The sequence below is a fragment of the Dermacentor albipictus genome, chromosome 1 (assembly GCF_038994185.2).
Source record: "Dermacentor albipictus isolate Rhodes 1998 colony chromosome 1, USDA_Dalb.pri_finalv2, whole genome shotgun sequence".
Taxonomy (NCBI): domain Eukaryota; kingdom Metazoa; phylum Arthropoda; class Arachnida; order Ixodida; family Ixodidae; genus Dermacentor; species Dermacentor albipictus.
Window position 1 is genome coordinate 162743063 of NC_091821.1, and position 19894 is coordinate 162762956.

The window sequence follows — 19894 nt, forward strand, 5'->3', positions numbered from 1 at the left end:
GGCCAAGTGAGCATACCCGGCCCGCCGGAGGCACTGTTGCGCCTGCGCCTAGCATACTCAAGGATTACATAAGCAGCCACGATGACAGCGGGTGCTCATTCTGGCATCGATTGCGTCAGCAAGCACACGCAATAATCAAGCTACTTTGAATCTCCAGGTTTGTGATAAGCTCATTATCTGTTAGTAATATTGCCGGTATCACCGCAGCTACTGCCAGAATTCTGCGGAGCGTATTTGTCTGTGCAATAACCCACTGAATTTAGTTTCACTATGTTACTGCAACATTTTTTTTTCTTGTGCCACCTAACCCTTGGTCTGTTCTCCGGAGCACAATGCCCTCAAACGCAGAACGCGCAAAACGAGTGGAGTAACTTGAATCCAAGCTTGAAAATTTGAGTTTCAGTTTCTTGATGACATCTATAGAAAATTGTTACTAAAGATTAGCACTTCAGGACTAGATGTTGAAATGGAAAAACAAATGGATAGTTTGGTAATTAGTGTTGAATTCCTCAAGAATCTGGCAGAGAAAAGAAAGGATGAAAAGGCTGTGCTGGTAGCTGAAAATAATGCTCTAAATACTAACAGTACGCTCACAAAAAAGTGAGGGAACTAGAACAGCACTCGAGGCTGAAAAACGTCGAGGTGAAAGGTGTTCCTTGTACACAAGGAGAAGACGGCTTAGCGGTGATGCAAACCATTGCCGACAAAATTGGTTGCCCAGTATCGCCAGATGATCTCGACGTTGTTCACCGTGTGCCCACCAAAACTGACAACAACAAAAACATCATTGCCCGTTTTATCTCGCGAACGAAAAAGTCTGACTTCGTGAGAAAAGCAAAGAAAGCGCGGCTTATTCTAGGTGACACATCGGTAAGTAAAGAAACGCCGCTGTCCGTAAATCCCCACCTAACACCTGAAAACAAAGCCCTGTTTTCTAAGGCTTTAGCTCTAGAAAAATCTAAGAAATGGCAATTCTTATGGACTGACAACTGCCAAACCAAGGCTCGGAAAACAACTGGCAGCCGTGTTTTTGGAATCGTCACGGAGGCAGACATTTCTGCGATCACTTAGCTGTCTTCGCCTTCGACAAATCGCATTACCAGACAAATCCACAATGTCATCATGTTTTACAACTAACGAGCTAAATAATTATATGTCTAATAATCACAAATCTATCATTCACTTTAACGCACGAAGCATACGTAGACACTATGATGACTTTTCAAATCTGATTTCGGCACTTCACATGCTCAATAATTGGGATGTCGGAAACTTGGTTAAGTGACCACGACAAGAACCTGTTTTGTTTTCCTAACTGTAAAGCAGAATACTCAAATCGTCAGTACAGCTGTCATGGTGGTGCCGGAATCTATAATTGAAGTACTCCTACGTACAAAAGAAGGCACGACCTTCCCAGCGTAGGTAAGCTTGAATTGGTATGGGTCGAACTTTCAATTGACTTTATTAATGTGGATGACAAAAATCTAATAATAGGTTGTGTATATCACCTGCCTTCATCATCTATGAATGATTTCTGCGCTGCGCTTCATGACGTGCTGAGTATCCTTGCAGACGAGAATAAAAACGTTATAATTACCGGCGATATTAACATTAACTTCGGAGACAGCTCGTCTGCCTACGCCGTACAATACTGATATTGTTTAAACAGCTTCGGTTACGAATGCGTAATCGAAGTGCCTACGCGGTGCGCTAATTATCAAGATGGTACATTAATCGATCATGCGCTTTGAAATACGCTGTCTCCACCAGACTCAGGCGTCCTATTACAAAATCTGACTGATCACTACCCGATATTTTTATGCTTTCAGAATAATGAAAACCCTGTCAAAGCCACTTACACAACGCTAACACTTGACAAAGAAGCTTCCATTTATTGAGTGAGCCAAGCTGAATGGTCTTCTATAGCAGATATGAAAGATCCACAAATAGCCTTCTCGTTCTCTATATCTGCACTAAAATCGTATTGTGACTGACACACCCGCAAAGTCAAATGCAAAAAAAAAAGTTTGCGTCGGCATAGAATCCTTGGCTGTCAGATAACCTTCTAGCCTTGACGTGCAAAAAAGACAATCTGTATAAAGAAATGAAACTACGGCCATTTAACGGCAATTTCACTAGGAGGTATAAAAAGTTTCCATCTTTCTTGCTATCGAACTAAAAAGAAGCTGAAAAACTTTATTAGAGAACAAATTATTAGAATGCGGAAAAAACACCAGTAAGAAATGGAAAATAGTAAATAATTTTTAAATAGGTGAAACAATCATGTTATTTTAAAGGAAATTATTCATAACGACAGAGCGCACACCACCTCACAGGATATTGCTGTTGCTTTTGCAGAATTTTTCTTTAGTAGTGGTTCGCATATACCCACGCAATATAACAATTTAAGTCAACGCCTACCTCAATCATTCCTTTTGTTACCAACCACACCACATGAAATAGAAAACATAAGAAATTTAGAATCAGATCAAGCTAAATTGCGCACCTAATGTTAGACGTTCTCGCAATTATTATTAAACTAATGTTCAAGACTGGAACCTTCCGAAAAGAACTAAAACAAGGTAGAATTTCACCAGTATTTAAAAAGGGTGACCGTGCCTTCATTACTAATTATAGGCATATATGAATTCTGCCTTTCTTCAGCAAAGTTATTCAACGGCTGGTAGAAAACGCGCCTAATTACCTATCTAAACTTATTCTTTCACCATTCTAATTCGGCTTCCGCAAGGGCTATTCATCCGAACTTGCTCTCATCTGCCTAATCGAAGAATTAAAGATGGCAATCGATAAGGGCATGCATGCGGTATCAGTGTTCGCGGATCTAACTAAAGCCTTTGATAAAATTAACCAGCGCATTTTATACTTTAAACTTGAATCTATCGGAACAACAGTTCCTGCTTTAACTTTAATACAAAATTACACAAAACATTTTCTGTGTGACTGTCCTCGCTACAATTTGCAGAGACGATTGCTCACAATCGCGATAGCGCGCTTTGACCAAAGACCTCTAACAGAGGAACTTATTTTAGAATGCCGATATCACAAGCCATCGCAGCGGAAGGCGACGAGGGCACTGTTGCACTTTTTAAGGAAAACAGAATTGGACAAGCGGCTGTAGCTTGAACAGATCAAAAGCGTTACGTTTATGGCGAGTTGGTTGTACATGGTTCGTATCAAACTTTTGCGCGCACAAAGACAGGACGTCGAACGAAGAAGGGACACACAGCAATGTTGTTCGTTCCTTCTTTGTTCGACGTCCTGTCGTTGTGCGTGCAAAAGTTTACTAAGAACCTTGAACAGACGTTTATAGTGCTGCAAGTGCTACTGCGCTGTGCGGTGACGGTATGCGGTGACAGTGGCCGACTGTGATAGTATGCCTATGCTCCTTTGTTCCTTTATCTCTACTTTGCTATCACTTTACCTCCGCCTCCCCTCTCTCCCTAGCGAAGGGTAGCAAACCAGATCTTCCCATCCGGTTAACCTCTCTGCCTTTCCCTCTGCCTGTCTGTCTCTCTCTCTCTTACTTAAATAAAAGAACACAAAAAAGTAAGAAATAATGGTGTTTTTACTAAATCACTGATTACAAACATTGGCGTACCACAGGGATCCATACTTAGTCCACTCTTGCTTTTAATATATGTTAACTACTTGCCTAATTGCCTGCTTTTTTCTAACTACATTCTTTATGCAGATGGCACAATCATCTTCAACTCTGATAATTGTGTAACGAACCTAGTTTCCAAACTTAATACTGACCTAAACAACGTGGTAAATTGGTGCAATATTAACGAGCTCAGTACAAACTCGTCTAAAATGAAATTTGTTTTATTCACGTCCCACCCATGCATTCATTCCTCCGCTCTACCTTGGTAATAATCTTACAGCGCATAGTGTTTCCTGTAACTATTTGGCTGTAGAACTTGATTCTAACCTTAAATTGTATCAGCACATAGCCAGCAATCAATGCAACCTACGGAATAAGGACACTTTTTAAAAGCTCGCTATGTATTTAACCATAAAATACTACTCTCTTTATACTACTCATTTACCTCTTCACATATAAACTATTGCATTACATACTGGGGAAATACGTATGCTACCCACTTAGCATCATTACAGTACTACAAAACCAGGCTGTTAGAATAATTACATTTAGTCCTAACCCTTTAAATCTCAAACAGTTAATATATAACCATAGCATTGTTACTGTAGACGAGCTTAGTAACATTAATCTTGGTATGTTTTTATACCGACAACTAGATAAGGCTCATCGCAACAGGCAGATATCTCGGATCTTGTCTAACGAATAATAATCTTACGCGATTTGAACTAAACGATAATCTTATTCTTACCAAAGTACCCACAAATTATGGTAAACAGAGTATCCATTTTTCTTCCGTTTCCTTCTGGAATACATTACCTCCTACTATTAAGTCATGTAATCATTGCAATTTAAACGAGAACTAAAAGACCATATTTTTTCATCTGCGACCACTTAAGTCTTTTTTTCTTCCAAATGTACATTTTGTTAATACTTCCACTACACAAATAGAATTTTAATAAAGGGAAAATGAGACATCCACCCGTTTGTAGCAATTGCTACAAAGGAAACTCATGCTGATTCCTTGAAAGAAAAGCCTCAGATTTGAAGAAAAATTCGCCCTTGTCCGGGACTCGAACCCGGGACCACCACCTTTCCGGGGCAGCCGCTCTACCATCTGAGCTAACCAGGTGGCTAGCAGATGGCAGGGCGAAGTCGAATTCATCGACAACACGAAGCAAAGGCAAGTGTTTGACGTAGTAGTTCTGCGGAAACCCGCAACAAATAGAATTTCGGTTGGTTATGTCTCATTATGTATTTACTTTCATAATGGCGTTATAGTTACTTCTACTTCTGTAATTATTCAAATGTAATAATAGTTATTATACTTTTTACTAGCATGTCTGTAGATGATTTGTATTAGTACTGTTAAGCATAAAGCTATACTATGTTTGCTATTTTGTTAATTTTTTACATTATTTGTTGCAACTGTTTATATTTTTACTTATCCGCTGCAGATGAGGTCCCATTACAGTCTTTGACCTCGGCACCTCCTCCTTTATATTATTCACTTGCATCGCATCTTGTCTATTAATAATAAAACCTCATTCATTCGGTATAGAGAATCTGAAAATAAAGAGGAAGCGGAATGCTATAATAATCAAACACAGGGCATTGTGGGGCCACAATAAGTATGAGGTGGAGCTTAGAATCAAGAAAGGAGTAATGGTGCCAGCGCAAATGTTCACAAACGTCATTCTGTGCTTAAAATCAGACATCTCGTCTGGGTTGGAAGTTTAACCAAGGAACGGTAGGGCGGTTGACCTTGGGAGCGCGTTGAAACCACAAATTAGGCAGTGCAGGGTGATAGGAGTTAGGCCTCTTTTGAAATGAGAGAAATACAGAGCAAAATTAGTTTTGAGGAAAGACTCAGCAACATGGATGAAAATAAGCGGGCAGCTAAAGTGCACAAGTATCTCTACTTGAAAAGCATGGACACAGAGTGAGACAAGAGGTCAAGAAAATTGGCAACCAAGTACAAAGTAATTGAAAGCGTAATGGGACAACCAGGAGTCATCAGAAAGGAAGTGAGAGAAACAAAGACAGCGAATTGGACGCAAATAATGGTAACAAAAAGGACCACGGAGATTTACAAGAATGAGAAGTAAGAAATTAGAAGAGAAAATCCGTACTAGAGCACGAAGGGCAGTGCCTTGCCATTCTCGGCTCGAGCCGGTTGCCTAAGGACAAAAGCATACCGGTGCAAATATTCAGAAATAGATGAGGCATGTGTATGCTGCAGCGAAATTCTGGAGACCACTCAGCAGATCCTAATGCAATGCTGATACGATCTCGACCAGGTGAGGTGGGTCTTCAGCGCAAGAATCAGGAGACGACGACAAAGGCAGGCATCGTGATGATGAAAAAAAAAGAAAATACTGCATTCACTTTATTTGTACATGGTTGTGACTATATCCAACTCTCGAGCGGTTCTGATTAACATAGGGGCCAGGACAACCTTACGTAACCCCTCGCGGCCTTGTGGCCGTCGATGTCTTCTCGAAAAACTCGGGCCACTTGTGGAAGCTTCAGTGTCTTCGTCAGGTTGTGACGTCGACGAGTTCTTCCCCTTCGTGTCTTCTCATCTTGGACCTCCCCTTTGGGCCTGCTCAAGGAATTAAGCGGCGACGCTTTTTCGGGGAAGAGGGCAATTACGTGGACATGGGAACACCCGCTCGAATCTTTCCCAGGATTGAGAGGTCGACGTCCAAGCTTATCCTAACAACCTTTTCTAGGACGAGGGAAATCATCTCGTCATGGGAACGCAGACCTGAACGGTTCACACACTTGACAGGTCGATCACAACAATGCGAAGAGATTCACCCAGGGAGATCCGTACGTAACGTACAGTCGACCAAAAAAGTTTACGGACCACGAGATCTCAGAAAATTCTAAATATACGCATAGCCTTTAAAAGCAGCCAGTAAAACCGGGCATCTGAATGTTGTTCGCACATACCACTAAAGGCTGGAAATGGGAACACCTGGCTGCATTTTGAGGCTGAGGAGATATTCAGCTTTTTGTCAGATGTCATGGTCCGTAAACTTTTTTGGTCGACTGTACCTCCCAGAAGCACTTGGGTTTAAAGTAGATGGAAGCGTCAACCAGTCAGCATCCGAGATAAGCAAGAGACGTTTGAGAGTACATTGGTGGAAAATAGCTGGGAAGCGATTGGCACGACCGGATCTCATAGTCATGGCTAGCGGCACAAGGAAGGTTTTGAAGGAAAAAGAAATTTAAGGACATCTACACACAAATGCGAGATAAAAAACACGTGTAGCATACATGATTAAATCAAGCAGTCTAGGTCACTATTTTTCATCGCCTCATTTCAAAGGGGATGCCGTTAAATAATAATAATAATGATAATAATAATAATAATCAAATATATGTTTAGTAGATATACAGAAAACCACTTACTAGGAAAGTGGAGCGAGGGAAACAGCCAACCCTGTGTAGCTCAAGTGCCGCGCCGGTCTTCCTTGCATTAGCGAATGTGTTTTTGGTACAGCTTCCACCGGTGGGCAAGTTGCCTTTTCTTTTTTTGTTCACCTAAATTTACAATTTCCTTTACATAAAACATGAAGCCCGTCACAAATTCAAGCCCCTTTCATGAGAAACGCTGCAATTAAAATTAAGAACAGTTACTTTGTTACCTTAACTTGTGCATTCCTTGGTTTAATTATTTCTGTTTTGACACACATAGTTATTGATATATGTTGATATTGATATGATATAGACATTGACACACATAATTATTTATCGTTACCCGTCGCGGTTGTTTAGTGACTGGTGTTGGGCTGCTAACCAAGGAGATTGCGGTATCGAATCGCGGCCACGGTGGCCGCATTTCGATGGGGGTGAAATGCGAAAACACCTGTATATTTAGGTGCACGTTAAAGAACCCCGGGAGGTCCAAATTTCCGGAGTCCCCCACTAAGGCGTGGCTCATAACCAGATCATGGCTTTGGTACGTAAAATCCCACAATTAACTTTTTTAAAGCTTATTTATACTTTTCTAGGGGACTGCATTTTGCCCATAACAACGTCATGTTATCGCTCAGCGCAAGACGAGCCTGCATGATTAGAACTTACTGGAATGTTATCTATGGTTCTATGCGCTGTCCGTTGTCACGGAAGCTTGTGTAATCTGACTGTATACGCTACGCGAATTGTGTAGTACTTTCTGAGAGACACGCGGTCACCAGCGATTTCCCTAGAAACTTAGATGACTCATGCATAAAACCCGATGCGCTTGACCGGCAGATCAAATTTTGCACGAACGTCGATTGTTTTCGCCGCTATCGTAGTGCTTTGAGCGTAACTTGCTTTTGTGGGCACAGGTTGACCCCATAAAAGATCAAGTTATTCACAGTTTCACCCCTGTATTTGTCATCATCACTACTACGTGCAATATATTATACTGCGTATGTATATTGCTTTCTTTCTGGTGCGTTTTATCTCTAGTTACACAAGTGCGTCATTAGCGCAAGGCCATTTAGGGGAATCTGTGATTGGCTTTTCACAGCAGCTGCCCTTTTCCGAGGAGAGCTAAGTTAAATGGCGACAAAAGCTTACCAAACGAGCTCCTTCGTCAAAATGTGGCACGCAGTGCAAGGCGGCTTTCCTCTCGAAAAAATCTTACTGTATGTCCCCAAGTGTGCTTGTCAGGGGATGAGGTCTCGAGCAGAATCCCTGTTGACGACTTCTTTTCCAGCGGCGGCTGCTTTTTGCGGACCAAAGGCCCTTAGCACTCGAAAAGGATTCGTGGGAAGGATCCTTTTCGGATTTCTGCATTGATAATCTAGCTACAAAAACAAGCCTTTCCGAACGTTCCGCTCGGAATGGATGAATAAGTAGACGCGCGAGATGTATGTTTATTTTTTACGAGACTGACTAAAAGCGTCGAAAGGAAAGTTTAAAAATGCCACACGCTTTTCCAAGAGAACCTGAAACATACAAAATATGGGCGAAAGGAATGATTTTCAGCTTCTATTTCGTAGATCATACTTAGTTGTCTTGTGGTTTAAGTTGTCCTCATAATAATTTCTTCTTCGCCTTAAGGAAGAATTATAAGTAAAAAGGGACTTCAGCTGAAATTGAAACAAAGGAGCACGCAAGCCGTCGGTACCTTCATTGAAAACAGCGTCTGTGGCTTAACCTCCCCCCACCCTCTTCCATTCATTTCATTGAAAGAAATCATGAAATGTTTTCACTCGGATTTGGCGTATACCAAGCCAGTTCGTACATGCATTTTTCGTAGAGTCGCCTACCTTGCAATAACTTTTCTTTTGCTAAACATCATGTGTTGCATATGGTAAAGACAAGTGCCTGTGTAAGAAGGTATGTTGGGAGCAGAAAAGTGTAAACGCCTTCGTTCCTGCATGATATTACAGGTTCCTTTTGAAACTAAGCACAAGAAATGAAAAAGAAAATAGTGATACGATTTAGCCATAAAGCCCCCTAAAATATATTTATTTACATATTACAATTACATTCGCCAAATGTAAGAAAAATACATTTTATATACAGCCATTACATTAGCTCAAACTGTGACAGACGGGTGTCCTGCGAAGCATTTCGGTTACTCGTCTGCTCCGCACGCACTTGTAAAAACAAGCTGCGAAGGCCGTAAGTTTTCTTATTAATATTATTATTACTTGTCGTTACATTTGCGCAATATCTAGACAGCTCAATGATCTTTTTTCTTGTCTATTCGCCGGACGCAAGAGTGTCAACAATGCGCCTGCATCAGACACCATCCACCAAAGCCATGACCAGTCGCCACCGCCAATATATAGGTGTGAGTGTGGAGAGGCGAACGGTTTGGTGGCCGGTGCGTAATGATATTGGCCAGAACGTAAGCACAAACAGAATACTTACAACCTGGTGGACAAGCGTTTCATTATATGGTTCGCCTAACATATGCCCTCTGTTGCCCCACTTGCATGCACTTGCATGTCTGCTAGTGCAACCGACCCGGCCTTAACATAACCATGATGAATACGTTTCTCCCGAAACGCAGAAAACGCAAGTGGACATTATTACCTATTCGACGGCTAGAAGCCGAGGGCAGCAGGACGACCGGCCCAAGGAAGAGGCAACGCACACAGAGCATCTGTAAGAGGACTAGCGGGATGTGCGAAGTTCGGAATGTAGCTTCTGTAATAGTCAGCTAAACCCAAAAAGGAACGCAAGTTAGTCTTTGATTTTGGCAAAGGAAAGCTAGTGATGGCCTCAACCTTTAATTCGGAAGGGCGACGCTTCCCTTGGCCAACAACGTGCCCCAAGTAGGGGACTTCAGTGTTTGCAAGACAGCATTTGCTCAGTTTGAGAGTCAAGCCTGCTTCGCGGATTCGAAGGAATACCTGCTGCAGATGGTCCAAATGCAGTTTCCAAGTACTCGAGAAAACAGCGATGCCATCGAGGTAGGGCGCAGCGAAAGACTCGCTGCCTGTGAGCACTTGATTGATTAGTTTTGAAAATATGAACGGTGCATTCTTGAGGCCAAAAGTGAGCACCAGAGGGCGATATGTGCCTGTCGGAGTCATGAAAGCGGCGAGCTTACTGGCGTTCTTCGTGAGTGGCACTTGCCAGAAGTCGCGTACCATATCTAGCGTAGAATGTACTGTGCCGCGGAAACTTTCTCGATCAAGGCTTCAACATTAGGAATGGGAAACGTCTCCGTTTTTGTTATCGCATTCAGCTTACGATAGTCAATACAGGGTCTGGGTTCCTTGCCAGGACTTTCTACGATAAACATCGGTGACACGTGGTGGTGGTGGTGGATTGTAGCAGCAGGCGGGTTTAGCCTGGCGAACAAGGCCGGCAATTGCTCCGCCCGAGCGTCTCGCACAATACCGCTGATGGGTTTCACCATATGTCCATCAAACCAGTCTCTCTTAAGAATTCGATGAGGAGACGAAGTTTCTTTGCGTGCTGTAACTGATCCCTCGGGAAATATAAGGTGTTGCAGGCGCGCATGCGGAAGGTCCTTGTTTTGCAGATTTTTCAGAAGAGTGTCTCTTTCATCTTGGAATTGCTGGCAGGACCACAAAAAGTGCTCAATGTCTCCTGTCTCGTTGCATGCCGAACAGTTCGGAGAATTGATTCGCCCCGTTTTAAATAACCAGGCCGGCGTATTAGCAGATCCTGTCCTTATTCGATATAGAAGTGTGGCTTCCTCTCGGTGCAATCTCTTGGTTACGCAAGGCAGATGCGGTGCAACCCAAAGTGACGCAAAGTGATTTCGAATGTCAGATTTTTGCACTTGATTACTCTTTGGTGTCGGTGACACGTATTCGCTTTCCCCTGGCACAATTAGACCCAGTGTCAACATGTTCTGAACGGAATCGTTCGGCAGCTTCTCATGACGGGGCGAAAATCTGTGCATCCTTGTACGGAAGGGTTGGTCAGATGTCAACTCAATGTCGTGTTCCACAAGGTTTGTCCTACCGGGATAGGGACTGCACAAATCGCTGAAGTTGTGTACAAGCTATTTTAACTCCTTACTTTGCTCGGTTGTTAAAGAAGCTCGTTTAGCGACAGATTCGAGTATTTCTTCTGTTGACGGGGAAGCGAAAGGGGTGGGTACTTGAGGGACTGGAACATTTATTTCCTCTGGTTCATTTAGGACGATGCTCAGCGTCTCAATACGTTCGATAAATGGCTTCATTAGATTGCACTGGTAGATTGTCACATCGTTGCGTTTACCGGGCGTCGTTACCAGGTAATTGATGTCTGAAAGCTTTTGCTTAACCGTGACTGGGCCATCCCATGCTACTTCCAGTTTGTTTGCCTTCGACGACTTCAAAATTAGCACTTTGTCGCCATCCTTGAAGGCTCGAGTGCGTGCAGATCTGTCGTAATATACCTTCGCGCATTGCTGCGCTTCTGCCATGGTTATCTGCGCCAATTCTTGCGATTCACGAAGGCGTTTCAACAAGGTCAGCACGTACTCGACAACGGATTTGTCTACGAATTTGTCTTCCCACTTTTCTTTTAGCAAGGTGAGCGGGGAGCGAAGCGCTCGACCGTAAACCAGTTGCTTCGTGAGTGACTGAGCGCAGAGCAAAGAGCATTGCGGGAACAGCTGCATCCCAGTCGGTGCCCTTCTCGAAGCAGAGCGCACGCAGAATGCGCTTCATTACTGAATTGCTTTGCGGGTGGTAGACAGAGCTGTGGTGAATTGATATGCCCCATTTCTGCAAGAATATCATGCTAAGCGCGCTTGTAAACACAGAACCTTGGTCGCATTGGATTTCACTGGGAAATCCGATTCTGGCAAAGACGCCGAGTAGCGCCTTGGCTACAGCTGTGGAGCTTAATTCCGGTAACACCACCGCTTCCGGGAATTTCGTGGCAGGGCAAACGAGTGTTAGCAGGTATTTCTTCCCCGCCGATGTTACTGGCAATGGACCAACGATGTTGACTACCAATCTGCGAAAAGGTTCGCCAATCAAAGGCACTCGGACCAAAGGCACCTTGAATTTTTCGTTTGGCCGTCCGGTCCTTTGGCAAACCTTGCAAGAACGTTCCCAATGCTCAGATTCCTTGAAGCACATTGGCCAGTAGAAGTCGTTCAATAGTCGGCTCTTAGTTTTATTTATTCCTAAATGGCCAGCCCAGCTATTGGAATGAACCAGATCGAGAAGTGCAGTACGATACTTCTGGGGAACTACCAGCTGTTCCAAAGAGCGGCCTTTCTTGTTTTTGAATGTTCGGTACAAGAGGCCGTCTTTTACAGTGAACGATAGTGGTCCCTTTTGGTTCCGTCTTGACCTTTCACAGCACGTTTGCAGTGACTCGTCGTTCGCTTGATCCGTTTTGAGAACGCTTTTGTCTACGTTTGCAAGAAGTTGAAAGCTATCGCTGACTGGGCTTATCGTTTCATCTCCGGGCGCGGAAGCGACCGGGGTGTTATCAACGAATAGTGTAGCTGGAACGGCTTCGCTCGTTGCGGCAGCTTTTGACGAATAACTTTGCTCTGGAATGTCGGCGGCACGAGTAGCGTTAGTAGCTTGCGCTCTTGTGTGGGACCTTGTGACGACCATTACAGGGTTCACATGTAGTTCCAATCCAGCGTTTTGCAAGTACCTCATTGATCTCTTAGAAAAAAATTTAAGGGATTTTAGGCGGCAGCTTGTCTCAAACAGCGGCTTCAGTTTGAAATTTGCCCAAGGCGCCCGTCATTGCAACTTTGGTTACCGGCAAGCACTTCGTGTCGGGCTCTAGTGACTGACGCTCCCATACACACGATCCGGTAGTCTTCAGGCTTAACAGACGACGGGTGGACGATATCAAATGTAGCTCCTGTGTCACGTAGAACCTTGCAACTGACGCCATTCACCGTCATGTCATAGGTGTAAGGCAAGAGTAAATCGCTCTCTTCGGTTAGCAAGTTAACGGACACAGTTGCTTGTCGGCACCCTACTGCGATATGGCCTGGTTGTTGGCATTTGTGACAGTCTAACGGTCGTTTTTCTGCTGCTATAGTGCTGCTCTAGTACACGTCCTCTCAAAGTTGACGAGGTACAAAGTGATGTCGCTACCAGCCCCGATAGGTTGCATGTATCCGCGCATGTGAAACTGTCAGTTCGTTCAAGGCTATGCAGCTGCATCTCTTAACTTCAGTTCTATCTCTCTTTCTTTTAGCTGTTGGGAAATTGTCTTCCAACATTCCTCGACTTCATCGTCTTTCGCTCCGCATTTGGATATTGCTTCAATAATTGCAGGTTTACGCATCGACTTCTGTACAGGAATACCTAACTCTTCTGCTAGCAACACTAGGTTGGGTTTCGTTAACGATGTGAGGTTCATGACTGCCCAGAACAAGTGCTACTCTTACACGTGCCAATATTTAGCAAAGTCAAAAGGCCTCGACTACCAAGTAAATGCCACTAATGCTCCCAATGAAGTCAAGTAAGCCGTGCTCTCACCAAACAGGACGCCAAGGCCACCACCGACGTGCGCTCCATCCGCTGTCCGCTGTCACCAGCTGCGATGTCCAGCTGCGACACCATTATTGCAATGTCCAGCTCAACTTGCCCGCCTATGCCACCGAGCATCTAAACGTCTTTTCCAAGCGCAAGGACAATATGGTCTTGCACACGCTTCAGTGCTGTACTTAGACAGTCTAGTTGCCCTCCTGTACCCGCCTTCAGTTTTTCAAGAAGCGTCATCCTCTTGAACGCCTTCCGAAAAGGGTAGCTTTGGCCGAGCTGTAACATTCGCGGTGCTAGTCGCATTCTCCGTTGTAATCTACAGATAAGATTGCCCCGCTTTCCGCGATATCTTCCTTTCTTTTGCCACTCCCTGATTGGCTACTTAGCGCTCAAAAAGCGCGTCGCAGAACGAATAAACTTCATTGTGTTCCTTCCGCTGCGTGGGTCATCTGTTCCTTGGGCCGGTCGTCCTGCCGCCCTCGGCGTCTAGCCAAGGTAAATATACCTGGTAGCGAAGCTTCCATAGGAGCCCATACGTTCAAAACATGGTGGTCCATCGCCGGTTCATGGGGCTTAGCGCCATCTGTATGTGGTGGGAACACTTCCGGCGGAAGAAAAAATAACGTGACGCCGTGTCCGTTAAAAGCAGAAGTGACGTCATTTTGTTTTCGAAGGCGCGAAATTTGTTTTCTTTTTCTTCCTTTGGAGCTATATATTCAAATGCCCCGGCATTCGACTTGATGGGCGTTTCGAGCTTCCAGCGTGGAAAGCGATGCAGGAAAAGGCCAGCCGTACGGTTGTCGAAATCGCATCCCTGCACAGAACATATGGAACATACTTTCTTTGGAGGCCGACGAAAGCTTTAGGTGTAGAGTGCTGATCCTATTGTCGGATGCCAAGCCGGTCGGCTAGCGCAGTCGCACGAAAACAACTACACAATTATCTGGCCGTCGTAACTCACTACTTTTGACTGAACAGATTAAGGAGCAGTGAAGCTACCCGCGTCACCAAATTCAGACAAACTTCGACAAGCAAGAAAGCACAAATTGTGAGGGAGGCGTATTTCAACAGGTGATACGAGTGCGCCTTTCTGTCCATTTCAAGACGTGCATTGCACTGCGAGTGATAGTGGCGTCAACGCCCCCTGTAGCGATGGGCGCTGAAAAGAAATGCATTTATTAATAATAATAAAATTAAACGTATTTTCTTAACTCATCACGAATATATAAAATTGACTAGGAATTTTATTTTCGTTGAATGAATCTAAGTGTGTCTCGTTCGAATAAAAAAAACGCGTTTTTCTTTCCCAATGTTTGTTCCCTCCAAACATAGTCGCGCTTCAATCGCTGCTCCCATAACCCCCCATGCTGATGTCGGTGACAATCTGTACTGAACCGCTTTCCGCCCGAAGCTTCGTGACCTATTTGGATCGACCTTGGTCTAGCCGTCGAATACGTAACAACATGGAAGAGTCCAGTCGGCGAAACAAGAAATTAATTTTTTACTGTGCACTGATCACTGCATATTGCTTTAAGAATAAGGGGTCATGCGCCCATATTGAAAAAGCCTTTCATAAGCTAAAACACTACGTAGAAATATGCTTGAGCAAATCATGGTTGCCCACAATTTAGCATAAGCGACCGGCCACTGAAAGCATGTTTTTTTACCTAACAAAGCCATCGGGATGGACTCCCATGAACCTCTGTTCACAAAAAGTTCTTACGCGCTAAGTGTTCGCAAGAGTAGATGCCAGCTAATCGCGATGTTGCACAAGTTGTTAGCGAAAACGGCAGAAGAATAGCAAACAGCAGTTGGAAAAGAAAAACTTAGTAAATTCAGCCCCTGGGCCCGTATTCACAAGTTTTTATGATAGGCTTGTTCGTCAACGAAAACTTATTTGCGAATCGTGAATTCGGGCCCCTGGGGCTGAATGCACGAAGGTTTTCTTTCGTAAGTCCTCTTCTTACTCTGTCTGTCGTACTCTCTATCACCTTGCTCCCTCCCCCCGCCCACGTATATATGTATACACAGTTGCACGCAGAAAGGTCGGGCTTCCATCATTTAACAGACACAGCCGTTGTTCTAGAGGCATCTGTTTATTTATTTATTTATTTATTTATTTATTTATTTATTTATTTATTTATTTATTTATTTATTTATGGCCTTCGCCCACCTGCATGTGTGTGCGCTTGTGGACTCTTCTTTGAAATTCATTCCAATGCACTCCGCAGCATAGGGTGATGACTGGAGATATTAATGCCCACCACAATCTCTGGGGAAGCTCCAAGATAAACTCGAGGGGCAGGAGATTAGTGTCATTTGCCTCTGAAGAAGTACTGTGTCTCTTAAAGGATAGAAACCCCACCTTTCTGCGGGGAACTGTCCACAGTAGCTGTTTGTACCTCACCTGTGTTTCACGCTCCTGCACTTGAAAGGTCAGGTGGTTTTCGGACATTTAAACGCGGGGGAATGACCACCTCACCACTTATCTTAGTACTGATATGCTGACGGGCTCCAAGTTAGCCGGCGTTGCTCTGTTTCTGGACGTTAAAGGAGCGTGCGATAACGTAACGCACGAAGTGATTTTCAACATGTTAGAGGCAGTAGGACTTGGTGGAAAGATCTACTTCTGGATTAGCAACTACCTACAAAAGCGATTCTTTCTCATACTTACCGAGGGTGGCCCAACCTCACAGCTTTACAGTAACCATAACGCCCGTCAGGGTGGAGTACTGAGCCCAACGCTCTTCACTCTAACACTCACTGGACTCACCGACATTCTACCATGCACTGTTAGGCTCTCCGTCTATGCCGACGACATTTGTATTTGAAGGTCAGGTGTGAAGCGACTTCTATTTCGCGTGCGGCTTCAGAAGGCAGGCCTTTAACATGATCCTGCCTCCGAGAACAAGGCTTTCGAAAATCATGTGAAATGTGTGTAGTGACGGTATTTACCAGGAAACCAATGCCTCCATACGTGATATCCGTCGGTGGATAGCTTATCTCGTATCGCACTAATAACAGATTATTGGGGGTGGTCATTGACAGAAATCTCTTGTAGACCGCCTCATGTGAATTTTGTGAGAAAAAGCCAGAAGCGAATTTGCCATATCCTTAAGTTCCTAGCAGGAAAGTCCTTGGGAGTGTCAATACAATCTACGCTGCAACAGTACAGGGTCATCTTTATTAGATTTCTGCGGTATAGCCCACCGGTCCGTAAACATTTTTCGACAGAATGATGTTTCTATATCCCGGCGTTTCCGATTCAATTCTGCGCCGAAGCCCGTTGTAGTCAAGCGTTCACGCTTCTAGACTATGTCACCACTGATGCGTCTAAGACTCGCATCTAACCTGATCATAATAAGCATCTGCTACCTGCTTTAAAAACATATTAGGGCGATTTTGCAGCAGTGGTGCATCCCGTAGAAGTGGACATGTAAGCGCACAAGACTTTGCATTTTTCATTATAATCGTTTTAAACACCTAGGGCTCCGTGACTTTACAGTTAGATTGTCAACGCAACAGGCGAGCGCGCGCGGGAGGATGCATGACTTGCGAAGGCCGCGAATGTATGGCGTCCGAGAACGGGCTGCGAGCAGGCAACGTAACGCCGGACTAGCAGTTGGTGGCGGTAACGTGGCGCTCCGCAACGGCCCCTTAAGGTGTAGCACGGCCCCTATAGAATTTAAAGGAATAAGTGCGTAGCCTCGGTCAGGTACACTTAAAAAAAAGGATATAAGACACCCAACTGTCTTTGCTTCAATAAATTCAGTCGTTCATTCCTCTAAAATTCCAGATTTTAAGGTGACAGCTTTAAGAGGAAGCTTTAGCTCGGGTGCTCCTATTTAAATACATGTAAAAGGAGAATTCGTTTTTCTCGGCAACCATTGCACCATATTTGGCGAGGTTGGTTGCCTATAAAAGAAAAGCTTATTATCTAGTGACTGTTGGTTTCGAATTTTCCATTTAGGTCGTTAATTTTTTATAAAAAACTGGCGAAAATCGAAAATTTTCAGAAAACAGAATTATGAAGTTTACAAGTCTGTAACTCAGCAAAGAAAAATTACGTCACCATTCTGTGAATCGCATCTGATAGTACATCTAAAGCGGACAAAAATTGATAAGTTGCACGCGAATCTGGAAAAATATAGTAATATGGATATACAGCTTTGCAGAACCCTTGTGCACGACGTAACAAATTCACGTAAGATATAAATTGACATATATAATTTGTCCACTTTGTATGACCTAATGGATGCCATTTACAGAACCGCGATATTTGTTTTTATGCAGAGCTATTAATTTATAAACTTCGGGCTTCTATATTTTTCAAGCTTCCGAATTTTTGAAAATCCTTTTCATAAAATTCAGGCCCTTAATCGAAATTCCGCTTCCAACACTCACTAGAATTTAACTTTCTCTCTCAAATACAACAAATGTTATTAAAATCCATCCGGGGGTTATCTCACAAAAGCGTTTTTGCGTTTTACATGTATTTTAATAGGCCGCGTCGAACTTGGGCCCGAGCTAAAGCTTCCTCTTAAGTGGCTCACAGGTCGAAAAATCCATTGCCCGGTTATTTAAAAAATGGACTGTTCCGTGTTATAACATCAAAATTCAATGGCACCAAAATTGATAATGCCACCCACGACCGTTGGTGGGATTCGAACCCACAAGCTTTGGTGGAAGCTGAACCTTCGAGCTTTGGTAGGACACAAATTCAATGGTGCCATCATTTATGGGGCGATCTTTGATGGTCCAACCCATAGCCATTGGTGCGAGTCGAGCCCACGATCTTTGATGCTAAGTAGTAGTTGATTGAAACACAGGTAATTAGGATATAATTAATTAAGACAATCGAACCCATGACATTTGGTGAATGCGAGTAGCACCGCCATTAATAGACAGGTAATTAAAGCAGATTTGATTAGGGGACTTGAACTCACGCCCTTTGGTGGGAGCCGGACCCTCCAGATTTGATGGCACCAAAATTCAATGGCAGCAAAATTGATGTTGCCACGATTGCTGGTCGAACCGACGACCGTTCGTGGGAGTCTAGCCCACGACCTTTGGTGTGAATTAAGGTAAAATTACTTAAGGTACAGTTAATTAAGCTAGAGTTGACAAAGACACTCGTCCACACAACCTTTGGTGGGAGAAAAGTATTAGCAAGTGACAACGCATTCGGATGAGAATGTCAAGTAATTTAATGAATGTCTCGTGAGCGCGCAGGCTTTCGCCTTCATCCTCCTTAGCGTACGCTGAGGTGACTGTCAACTTTTCCTTTTTTTTCCTTGTGTAAGCATTCTAGTGCGAGGAAACCAATATGGTTTTCATACAGCATTCGATTGCAATGATCGCCATCCCTTGCTTGCGCATAGCGGAAGTTATCGATCATCCCGGCGCTCATGTGCTGATACACCAGCTCCGGGTGCTGGTAAGTAAACGATGATGTTAACACACGCCGCAACGTCTTTCATTGCTTTTTCTGTTTTGTTTTTCCTTAGAAGACACTCTTTGCATGGAAGGAAATCTCTCTGAAGATTGATTAGGTACGGCCGTTGCCATAATCCATCCATTCAAGTCCTATATATGCATTCACCGTGTTTCGTTACCACAGCACACCGGTGAAGCGGGTTGCGTTTCCGCGCGCTCGATTAGAGACGTGCCTTTTATGAAAGTTTTGCCATGCAAATAGCCAGAATGCACCTTCAGGCAAATGAAATATTAAAGGAGGGACCGATGACAAAGCAAGAACATTTGAACACACGCACAAAACGCCAGACTGCATTTAAGAAAAAGAACCAGTATGGAGGTAGGGACACAGCTGCGCTTGCGGAAGAACATGAGAAGGAGATCGGCGAAGTTGGGGAACCTCGCGTTCGAGTAAGACACTCCGCTTTTCCGCTCCTCCTGCGATTGCTTCATTTGGTTCGGGAGCGGCGGAATGCGGCGCTTAATCATCGGTAGCTAGAAGTTGATGGGCCAAACTGGAATGTCCACGAAAAGAGGCGGGCTCGCCTGCGCACAGTAGCGCAGCCTGTCGTGAAATGTTTATTGAGCCGTGCCAGCAAAGCGCCTTGAAACGAGGAGCTCTCGCGGCGCGCGCCGAGCTGCTTGGACGGAGTGCTAGCGGGGCCCCGGCGGGCGGAGATGGATACGCCCGGCAGACGGCGCCGCCGCTCGCTGTTCTTCCGGGGGGCCACTCTTCGGACGCACCACTGATCCCCCCCCCCCCTCGTCTTTTTTCTGCTCGTGCTTGTCAGGAGCCGCATTTGTCTAAGTGCCGCCATTGATCATAGCGTCCGGGTTTCCTGTCTACCACTTC

General features: G+C 44.3%; 1 long non-coding RNA gene across 1 annotated transcript in view; it reads right to left on the reverse strand.

The window, feature by feature from the left end:
* LOC135911385 (uncharacterized) overlaps positions 1-13998 on the reverse strand; it is a 116518-nt gene extending 102520 nt beyond the window's left edge. The window contains exon 1 of the long non-coding RNA XR_010567299.2: positions 13561-13998. This is a non-coding gene — a long non-coding RNA (uncharacterized lncRNA). The remainder of the gene's footprint in view (positions 1-13560) is intronic.
* Between the last annotated feature and the right edge of the window lie 5896 nt (positions 13999-19894).